General features: G+C 33.7%; 1 long non-coding RNA gene across 1 annotated transcript; it reads right to left on the bottom strand.

The window, feature by feature from the left end:
* Nucleotides 1–9,600: 9,600 nt before the first annotated feature.
* Nucleotides 9,601–10,443, bottom strand: LOC117240823. The gene is made up of 3 exons (XR_004494796.1): nt 10,365–10,443; nt 9,990–10,057; nt 9,601–9,619 (listed from the first exon to the last, which is right to left on the bottom strand). It is a non-coding gene; the product is annotated as an uncharacterized LOC117240823 (long non-coding RNA).
* Between the last annotated feature and the right edge of the window lie 619 nt (nt 10,444–11,062).

Here is an 11,062-nt window from a genome sequence, read left to right as displayed (position 1 = left end):
GAGACTTTATCTATCGAAACAAAACCTGTTTATACCAAACAGGCGACATTTATCTCTCGATGATGTGTGTACATCAGGAAATCTGTCCTGGAATTGATAAAGTTACTTCCAAGATTTTTAATAATGCGAATCAAACAGGTAGATACATCGATTGCTATACATTGCATCCCAAAAGTTAAAAAGTAATTGCCTTATATTATTACATAGCTTTCGACGTTTAAATAGCATCCATGCTCATAATACTCATTCTGAGTTTCACAAACTTTTTATTGGAACTTAAAAGACAGTGTGTGTTCTTGCGTTGTTACTAGGGCTCAAGGCATCCAACGTTTTATTTTTTATCTCGTTATATCGGAGTACATATCTCCACTCTTGAAGCTTTATATTTTGTTATCTCGGAGTGTATCTTCATATTTCTTCAACGTTTGTGCTAACGTTGTATTCTGTAAAATTGAAAAATTACAGAAAGAGACATAACGAAAGAGCTACGTAACCCAAAGAGAAGAATGGAAAAACGTTTGGACTACAATGAAAGATCGTTAGAACATTCGTTATAGCGTACGTATCCCATAGCATTTCTTGATCCCTTTCGTTTTATATTCGACTCTTTTCGAATTATAATTGATTAATTATTATCAAAACTAATTATTAAAAATTGTTGTTAAAATTATTATATTATTTTATTGGATTATATTTAATAGTTATAATTCACTTAATTATAATTCAGTAAAATAATGTAAAACAAAAAATGTCGTGCATCTACTATTTCCTCATAAAATGAAAGTAACTTTTGGAACAACCTAATAATTTAGCTAACTTTTAACTGTTATAACTTTTGAGTTGAGATGTTTAGGGCAGGTCTTTCTAAACTATGGTAACATAATGTTGTTATATCTATATTTAGAGGTAGGATCGCCTTAGTTATTACTTTATTATTCGGATGGAAAACACCACATTTCTCGGAGTCGAAAAACCTTTATTGCACACACTTGGAAGGGACACGAACGAATGAACGAAAAGGATGTCTTAAACTATCGATCTGGTCTATCGGCCGTGTCTAGTAACATATTCTAGTTATTCCCTTTTGTAACTAGCCGTCAGCATATAGATGGCGAGCGAGAAAATACGTTGTCATTTTCAACACATAATTATGGGACCCTGAAAATTTTTGCGATTGTCACACGTCAGTGAAACAAAAAATGTCAATCATCTGTCATTAAAGAATCAGAAAGAACTGAAAATTATGTTTGGTGTTGTAATATCGGAAAATAAAGATGGAAATTTTTTCCCGGTTGCTCACAATTTATTAATATTAAATTGAATATACAAATATAAATTGGACAGAAAACGATATTTATTTAACTTTACAGTTATTTGGTCACTCTCGTCACAACGAATCTAACACACACACACACACTCTCTCTCTCTCTAACAACTCTATCAATTCTCTCGACTCTACTCTTCGGTGTCTCGATTAGGGGGGGGGGGGTTAAAATTTTTTTTTGCATTTTTTAGTTGAATGCATAACATCTTAAGAATATTGTGTCAAAATTTCAAGTCGATTGGAACAAAATTGACGAAGTTACGAGTATTTTTGTACATGGCGGATTTTATTACCTACCCGATCCAAGCGTGCTATTGTTACTTCGCAGACGTTTTTTTCTCCATATAATACCTAATCTTACCTCCAGATCTATTTATAGTACTTAACGACTTAAGTACAAACCTCCTTATACCTGTACTGTATATTTTGTCAGTGTAGAGTAAAAAATTTAGTGTAGGAGTAAATATTCAATTTTAATTAAGTTTTGTGTTAAATTATTACTAAAATGCCTAAAAGTTACTAGATCTGATAGACAATCAACTAGTTCGAGATTATAGCGACCTAGAAAAATTGCACCTCCGCATAATACGAAGGCACTTTAACAAGTAGCGCGTCAGATAAAAAAATATAAGTGACCGTTGAAGATCAGGTTACGAAAGATCGTGAAAAATATTATAGGATAATTGATTTTTTATTAGTCTTTTCAACAATTGCTACGCTAGTGAAGAGGTAAGCCGATAAAATTCGTTTATGAACGTTTTATACCAGATTTTTTAGTGTTCAAAACTTTAAAGCGTTTTCCCCACAACTCACGTTTTCAAAGTCGGTGCCCTCAATTACTTCAAAACTACTGCACCCATCCTTTTGAAATTTTGAAGACTATTTCTGTACATAATTTGCCAGGTAACGCTACAGAAACTTTTCAAATTTGTTAATTATTTTTATTTTGAAATAACAAATTAGCCGAAAATTTTCGCACAAAATCGCGTTTTACCCTTCAAAGTGTTCGGAAAAAGTTAACAATTAAAATTTCGAAAAAAACCTTCGCAGCGTTACCTGGGGAAGGCTGTTGCCTAACGAATAAACTTCAACTTTTTGATTTCTGATGCTCCAGCACCAAGTTCTGAGGGGTACTGCAATTATACTTTTTTCCGAGACACGTCCGAATAATTGCTGCCATTGCCGTATTTTTTAATATTTCTCCGTGAAAATTTTACACAATATTCTTCGAATGTCATACTTCAATGTACTATTGATTTTAAAAAAGAAATTTTAACTGTATCGTCAGAAAAAATTCACAAAAACATGCCTTTTTTTGTACGAATTAACCTTACCCCCCCCCCCCAGCTCTATCAACTCTACTCTTCGACGCCTTGAAAAACGAAACCGTCCTTCTCGTCTAACGTTGTCTATTGTTTTCCTCACACCTATGTAAGAACTAGGTGACTTTAATCACGTTGGCACTCTTAAATGTAAACGAACCACAGAAAGTCGACGTATACGGTTTTTATCTATTTTCAACCGATTTCTAGTTCAAACTACCTTACGATATTACAGTATCATACATTATAAACATTGGAAAAAGTAACAAAAATTACAATCACTGAATTCCAAGGAATTCCAGGTTAGTTAAATAGGCGATTATAATCCAGTAACATTAAAAAAGAAGGAAAAATACTAAGCTACACGAATAAGTATTTAATCAGTAGATTTGTTATGTCTAATGTACGATTAATGTATTATGTTATGTTAATGTACAATTTTGTAGAAAATATAAAAGGAAAATTCATATACACTATCAAACATACGTTTGTGTACAACTCTAAAACTAAAACGGAGCCTATTATATGTATCAGAAAAAGTTGTTCAGAATGACGATCTTGACAACATATTTCTTGGTCATGGAAACAGGAAGCTAGTAGCTTTTCGATAGCTCCACCATAGTTGCTGATGTTTCGAGTTTTCGACCAAGCAACTTGTTTGTGATAAAAAACTTTTACGCGATAAGTCATATTGGAATAAAAATTACGATGAGTATAGTGGCGGAAGACAAAGACAGACGATATAACGCGTGGTACATGCTCGATATAGCTTAAATTGTTCCATGTTTACGAAGAAAATTCTGACTGAGGTCGGTCTAATGGAATACGCGGATAGGCGACATAGTGGAGATTCCAAGGAAGCAGCATCGTTCATCCAAGGCGGATACTGCCATTGGAAACGAAAGAAGACGAAGACAATCTACCAGGAGAAGCTGAGAAGATTCGCCATCCGCGAAGCAAAGCGCTCAACGAATTTTGAACTTACGAGAACGAGTAATGCGGGGCGCGCTTGAAATGGCAGCAAACCCCGTTCTCGATCCTTATGCCTTGAAGCGTGATAGAAGGAAGAACGAGGTTTACGACGGAAGGAATCTGTGGAAACGATCGACCTTCGATAGTCCTCGAACGAAAATAGTGATGGCTACAACACTAGCAACACATGCTCACTCACCACGATAATACGATGCAATTCCAAAAAATTGACAATTTTTTTATGAAGATGGAAATGCCTAGCTGAAAAGATCCTTTTATCTCGTAATGCGGTTTAATATAAATTGTTTATAAATTTTTGTTAATATAAAAAGTATCGTTGGATGACAGTTAAAGACTGGAAAGTGACAAGTGTAATATGCAAATTAAAGAAATTAATAATGATGATTTTTATCTAAAAATGTACAAAAAAGAAGAAAATTATTTTCTGCGTCAAATAAGCAATCAAATGTTCCGGCACAAGAAAATAGCACAGACATGATATCGTTTAGTTTTGATGTACACAATTGGAATTCCTGAAATATACCTTCTAAATGGCTGAAATAATTTATGGAGAAGGGAACAGTAAAATGTTAACATAAAGTAAAAACGAACAAAATTGGGAACAAAAATGAAACGTTAGATTACAAAAATTGACAATTTTTTGTGGAAAATGGAAATGGGGTTTAATGTACATTGTCGGATGACAGTTAAAGAATAAACACTGACAAGTAAAATATCTAAATTAAAGAAATTAAAGAATGAAAACCTGGCGGGCTCATATTTGCTTAGTTGTACAGTTTTCAGATTTTTAACACCTTCAGAGGCTCTCCATCTGATTACGTAAATCTCGAACTCGCGACTTGAGTCAAATAATCTTCCATGTTTATCTTGTAATCATCAGAGAATTCTTTTCCGTGCCTTTATTAGAAATTTCTTCACCCAAAAAGTTCATCCAAGAGAAGAGCCAAAACCAAATAGAGCTTATTCAAAGTAGGTTATTCAAAGTTTTCTTTCGCTTAGTTTGCATTTTTTTTACAAGTTTTTAGGATCATTTCCAGGTGGCGAGATAGAATTTTATAATTTTGTTTTGCCTATTTTTCGATCAATACAATGACGAATCTGGAGCGTTTCGTAAAATATCATTTAGACCAAAGTCACTATGAAATCAGGTATTTTATTGGAAGAACGTTACGTTCTCATAAAGCACGTTCATCCCTGGAATACTAATGTGGTATTATAGAAGCGCAAAACAAATTCTTCTGATGTATTATAATGTTCTTTCAGTACTAGCATCGCCTGTAGGTGATCGTCTTCTCTTTTTAGCAATTTACAGCTACTGAGAAATAATCTCTATGTAATTACTGATTTTTAATATACCATATCTTGTATTTATGATAATTAAACGTACTATGCGTTTATTATAATTTATGAAAAGTAGTTCTTACCTTAATTTATCTGTGCCTCTGAGCACAAAAGCATGGATTTTACGTTTAAGCGGCTCACAAACAGAATTCAAAGATCATCTAATAAAATTAGAAAATACAACTTTCTACTTAATCAAATTCTAACACGAAAGGAAATATTTGAATCTTAGTATATCATGTAAGATTGATACTTATTGCATTTATTTAAATTTATTTAATTAATAACATTCTATAGTTGTCTTAAATTAATATAAGTGCAAAGTTAAAAACATTCAATGCATATTGGTAAATTGAACTTTATATTTCAGTGGAATAACTTTTCTCCCCCTATTAAAATTATTAATTATTAGTATTTTTTATGAGCATAGCTAACATAAACTGTTTGCAGAAATAAAAAGTAAGAAGCGATTCAAGTAATTTGTTAAAAGAGTGTCTGTCGTTAAAACTATCAAACGAAGCAACAAAAGTAAAGAGAAAGGACTTAGAACTGGATGTTATTGCTTAACCTTGCTGCGATCTTCAGGTTTTTGTCCTTACTCCTTTTTTTTTCAACTTTGCTGACTTTAACTTGCTTTGAAAGTATCTAACAACATTGTTACGCATATGCTTGTTTGCGTTCTCTTAGCATTATACCTTTGACAAAAGACTATCGAAATATTTACATATAAAGTCTTTGGTTCTTTTTTATCCAGTAATGTTAAGACACAAGTTAACGATGGAAATCAATCATAGAAGGGAAATATTTCGAAACCTTGACTGACAGCAAAGTCGAATAGAAAGATAAATAAATATAAAATTACGCTATGACAGCTTTGTTCTTGTTCGAAATTATAATAATTAACCAATAAGGTTTCTGAAACATGCTGGGCATATCGGCAGTGGATGCTTATGGTCTACATTCCAAAATTTAGGGACGCGTTGATACAAAATTATATTACACGATGTATACACTAGATGTTACATATGTAAATAAAAGAGAAAACAGTTCGAAAAAGTTTGTTTGCAAACGACACTATCGTCATATATGCACAATTTGTTCTAAATAAATAACTTTAATAGAATGTACCGGATATTTGGACTAACAGACGCCAACGATACAATTACGATTATTCTGTATTTTCGACTTCTTTTTCGCGTAGAATCACCCCCTTCCGCTTGTACCACCAAGTTACCAACCACCCTGTATATACTGTACAAAAGATATACAGCGCGGAGGATGCCATAATGTGGTAGTAACAATCTTTCGTGGGTGAAAAGATTTCAAAGATTTTAAGGTCGTCTGCATTTTTGCTAATTATTTGCCCTACTTTTTTTTATGTCTAGTATATCAGAGCGTGTTGGGACGATTTCAACGACACCTAATACAAGGTAGTTCGAGGGTAAATAAAAATGTAGGCAACAAATTTTACGTCGTAATAAGTGTCCGAAGTAGAAGAAATAGGTTTCTGTTTATATCGATGGAACGTCGGAATCGGCAGGTCGCCGAAGTCCGTATATTTTTATCACCTTGGATTACTTGTAGCGCGTGTTGGCAGGAGACGTAGTAAAAACTGTAAATAACGATCGACATTGCTAAAACATTTTACTATGAAAGTGGAATTTTCATTTACTGAGCAAGTATGTAGATATGCTGCATGTGTATGAAAAGACTCAGCAGAATCTAGTAACGTCACAAGCACTGTATGCTGAACCCTATCCAGATTGCGCCCACCCTTCATGCTGTATGTGTCATATGTAAAAAATTAAGAAACACTGAATGCTTAAATACACGAAATCCTAGACGTCGTTTAGAAAATTAGGACAAAAATGAGAAAGAAAATTATTTTGTAAATTGTACATTGTAATGCGTACGAATGATAAGTTTTCCTCCATTGGATCTTATTTAAATTTTAATAATCATTCTTCTCTTCCGCCAAAATGTTCATGTTCCAAGTTGTTTGAAATACTGAAAATGTCACATTAAAATAATCGACTAATTATTTAGATAACAGGTACAATTTGTGATACTTTGAATGCTGGTACGTAACTTTTTTGGAATATGTTAAAAAGAATCTTTTCTTTCTACATGCAATATAATATACATTTCTGCAATTATAGAATCTAAAAGCAGCTGCGACTTCTCGCGATTTGCTTAGTTTTATAGACCGAAAGTCATAAAGACGCTCGCTTTGAAACCTGACGCTTTTTCTCATTAAAATTATGTAATGACCCAGTTATTGACCTTTATGTCCCAATTCATGCAAAATACATCGTGTCATAAGTAGATCCTATTTTTGAGAAACAATTTTATTTCGACCAGGTATCAGCTTTCTGTTTTTAGATTACTATATTATTATCCTTGCACTATTATCCTAACGTTTAAAGTGAAACGTAAACCACGATAAATTTCTTTTACGTCAATACTGTTTCGCCGGGAGGAACAAAAATTGTGAGAATTTTCGTAGGTCGTTTTATGACACGCACGTTCAGAGACAAGATGTTAACTTTCAAGCCACGATCTTGCCATTCAGAATGATCTCTTTCAACAATAGAATAGTTATCTGCAATATCATTTTGAGATATTCAAAGTTAGTTAGAATTTCTTTTCGTTTATAGAATCGCGATATTTACGAGTATGCTATAAAACCGATGCTACACAAACTTCATTTTTAATATAGAATAAAATGACACCGAAAAGAACGATTATTTTATTTCCATTAAAAGCGGACAATGCTTTAAAAAAGTGATATTGGACGCTCTTTTTCCAAATATCGGGTTTCCCCATTACATTATAATGTTACAGCAATGAAAGTAATTACGTATGGTTACTCTAATTAATATTCCGTCACGCCTTAAAACAGAATAACTTTTTTAAAATTACGGTAACGACATAGTTTCACTGTCGATATAACTATTATGTACTTGAACTGGGGTGATCGCTCAAGTAACTGGCGTTTCCCCGAGCTGTCTCCACCCATTCTCGTCTGGTTAGTTTGTGTTCTAGCCCGTTACGTCCTTCCCTTTCATCGGCCAAAAAAAGAACTACTACTACTACTACTACTACTACAAATACTAAAAGCGAGCATAGTGACAAAGTAGTAACAAGTATGACTTCCCATGCCCTGGATGATCCAGAGGTTGAGGAGTCATTGATAGTTGTCCTCTTCTATGGCAGTTTGCCGGGTCTCTTCGGCTCATAGCCTCTTCTTCCTTCGGGCGCAATGCCCGCTGAAACTTACATCTAAGCTCGAGACTTTCTAAATAGCAAACCAAAAAATAAAGTACAAAGGTGAAATAAAAAGATAAATCGCGGAAGCTGATCCAAGTACTCATGGATGAACAACGATCATATAGCGATCGCTGTCTGTTCGCACGTGCATGCTCGAGCAATATTAACGTTCGTTTCGAAAACCACTCGCGATCACGATCACGAAATTCGAAAAATCGACGGGCAAAGGCAGAGACGATGACATGTTTCATTCGCGCCAGTTCTACCGACGATTGTTCGAATGAAATTCTCTGAAATAGATTGGTCACTCGAAAACGCGTCTACCCGACCACAGGTCCACCTCCACGGATTAAACTTGAAAATCCTGATCTGAGAAGATGATTAGTTTGTGTAATTCTTATTTAACGGACTAACGCTCTTTCATTTTGTATTTTACTACTTCGATTCTGATTAACTCTACTTTATTAATTTAATAGTAACTAAGTAACACTACTGTATTAATTTAATAAACCAGAACAAAATTTTAATATTGCAGAGAAGGTAGCGAAAAAGACTGAGACTCGATCAAATGGAATAACTGACTCTAAATATATTACTAAGAAAGAAATAATCTCAGATAATCTCTTTATCAAAGCACATAATCGAAAATGCAGAAGCAGTGTTCAAAATTATTGCTTTGATTAACTGATATTTTAAATTCTAGGAGAAGTGAAATAAACGAACGCGACTTATTCCCTTAACCTACGATTTATGTTTGAGAATGCCCGTAATATTTACGTTTGGTCCGATCATCGTACTACGGGCTATGCCCGTAATATTTACGTTTGGTTCGATCATCGCACTACGGGCTATGCCCGTAGTTGTAGGTTAAGGGGTTAATATTGTCACGATTAATTCATTGCTAAAGATCAAGTATATTCGTGTAGATATTTGCCATTTGCAAATATTCATACGGAATATTAACATGCATATTTATAAATAACGCGAATATATTCTCAAGTGTATATGTTTAACTTAATTATTAAAAAACTAATTATTATCATCGCGCTGTGCAAGAAGACCTATCTTAAACTAATAAATTTGAAAAAAAGAGCGTTACTACTCACGGGTATAAAAGATACCCGCGTTCACTATGCTCGCAAAGAATTCTACGTAATACAACCAGTCACCCGTGCCGATTCGGGTCTTTTATCCTACGGCATAATTGAGTGACCAGAAGAACAGAAATGCATGCGACTCACCGTTCGAAGCAGACAAACAGAGAACGTTACCGTGGATGCTGCGCTATCCCAGCGAATTTCATCCGGGAGACTAACATCAGACAGGAACCGTTGAAAGGCTAATAATAGAAATGCAGACTGCGAAAAATCTGTTACGAAACAAAACAGGATGAGTGATCGCTGACTATTTGAAAAGTTGGAGATAGTGAAAAATGAAGGTTTATTAACTTTAGTAACTTTAGCAATAATAAAGATTGAAATTCTAATAAAATTTGATAAGTATAAAAACTGAGACTCTAATATGAATGTGTAAAATCTAAAATAATCTGTAGTATGTTAGTCATTTGTTTTATAATTCGGTATTAAGACTTTAACTCTTATTTTATTTTAACGAAAAAATAACCTCAGAAAATGCTATCCTCCTAAATTTTCAGTCAAATTGTATTTCTGCATTGATAGTGATCAAAGAAAAATATACAGAATAGACATAACTGAAAGTAAGTATGTAAAAATACTTACATACTTGGCTTTTGTGCCACTGTTAGAACACTCCTGAAGAAGATGACGAAGTTGAAGTAGTGATATGTCTATAACAAAACATAAGATATTAAAATCGGTAACACATAATAACAAACGTGAAACTTTAGCAACAATAAAGACTAAACTCTAATAAATATGTAAATTGGAACTCTAATATAAAAGTTTGAGAACAACATATTCAGTGATTTTTGATGCGTATCAGCCAGTTTTATTGTACTTTAATGTTAAGATTTTAAGACTTTATTTCAATTAAAGAGGGCATTTACAGTTTTTTAAATTATCAATCATTTTTATTGTATAATAAATTTATTGTATAAGAGAACAAACTGAAATACAATATTTAAAACTACTTACATTCTTGAGCTCCTGCAGAAGCTTTGTAATATGAAATAGGATCACATTACCGTGAGCGTTAAAATTATAATCGGCGAACAAGAACTCTAACGTCGCGTACAAAATTATGTGATAAAATTTTATTATTTTCGCGTGTGATTATTTAATTGGATTAAATTATTAGAGTAATAAAAGACCGACGCCGCCAATACGTTAGAATATGTTGCAAACCTGACGCAACACGATCCATGTTATCGGTACGAAATAAGACGACTAAATGACTCCTTGTACGTTAGTTTCGCCGAGTAACTTACAAAGTGTGTGGGAGGGGGGAAGGGGGACACAAGAGCCGGTGGCACAAGCAGCTACACAGTTAACGATCTAGACAAAGAAATGTATACATCAACAAAAACATTCCTATTCTACGAAGCACTTTCTTCCCGAATTACGCAGCAGGTATCTTTCGGATTGCGCAGCACAATTCTTTCTCTACGTCGATATTTACAAATATCGTACAATAATTCGTAGCCCTACTGGCAACATCACAGACTCATTTGTCTAACTTATTACTTTAGTTACCTTACTTTATAATCTTAATTTCGTTAAACAAAGCAAGATTGAAACAACAGCATGGAGAAAGTGAAAAATTACTTAAAATTACTGTTCCGCAATGACACAGTATGCAGATGAAGTCTTAAGCGCTTTTTGAGTGCGTATTC

Source organism: Bombus vosnesenskii, unplaced genomic scaffold (assembly GCF_011952255.1).
Source record: "Bombus vosnesenskii isolate JDL3184/JDL3185 unplaced genomic scaffold, Bvos_JDL3184-5_v1.1 scf7180000014967, whole genome shotgun sequence".
NCBI classification, from domain to species: Eukaryota; Metazoa; Arthropoda; class Insecta; order Hymenoptera; family Apidae; genus Bombus; species Bombus vosnesenskii.
The sequence above is the reverse complement of the archived record's forward strand: the minus strand, read 5'-3'. Positions and strand labels throughout refer to the sequence as shown.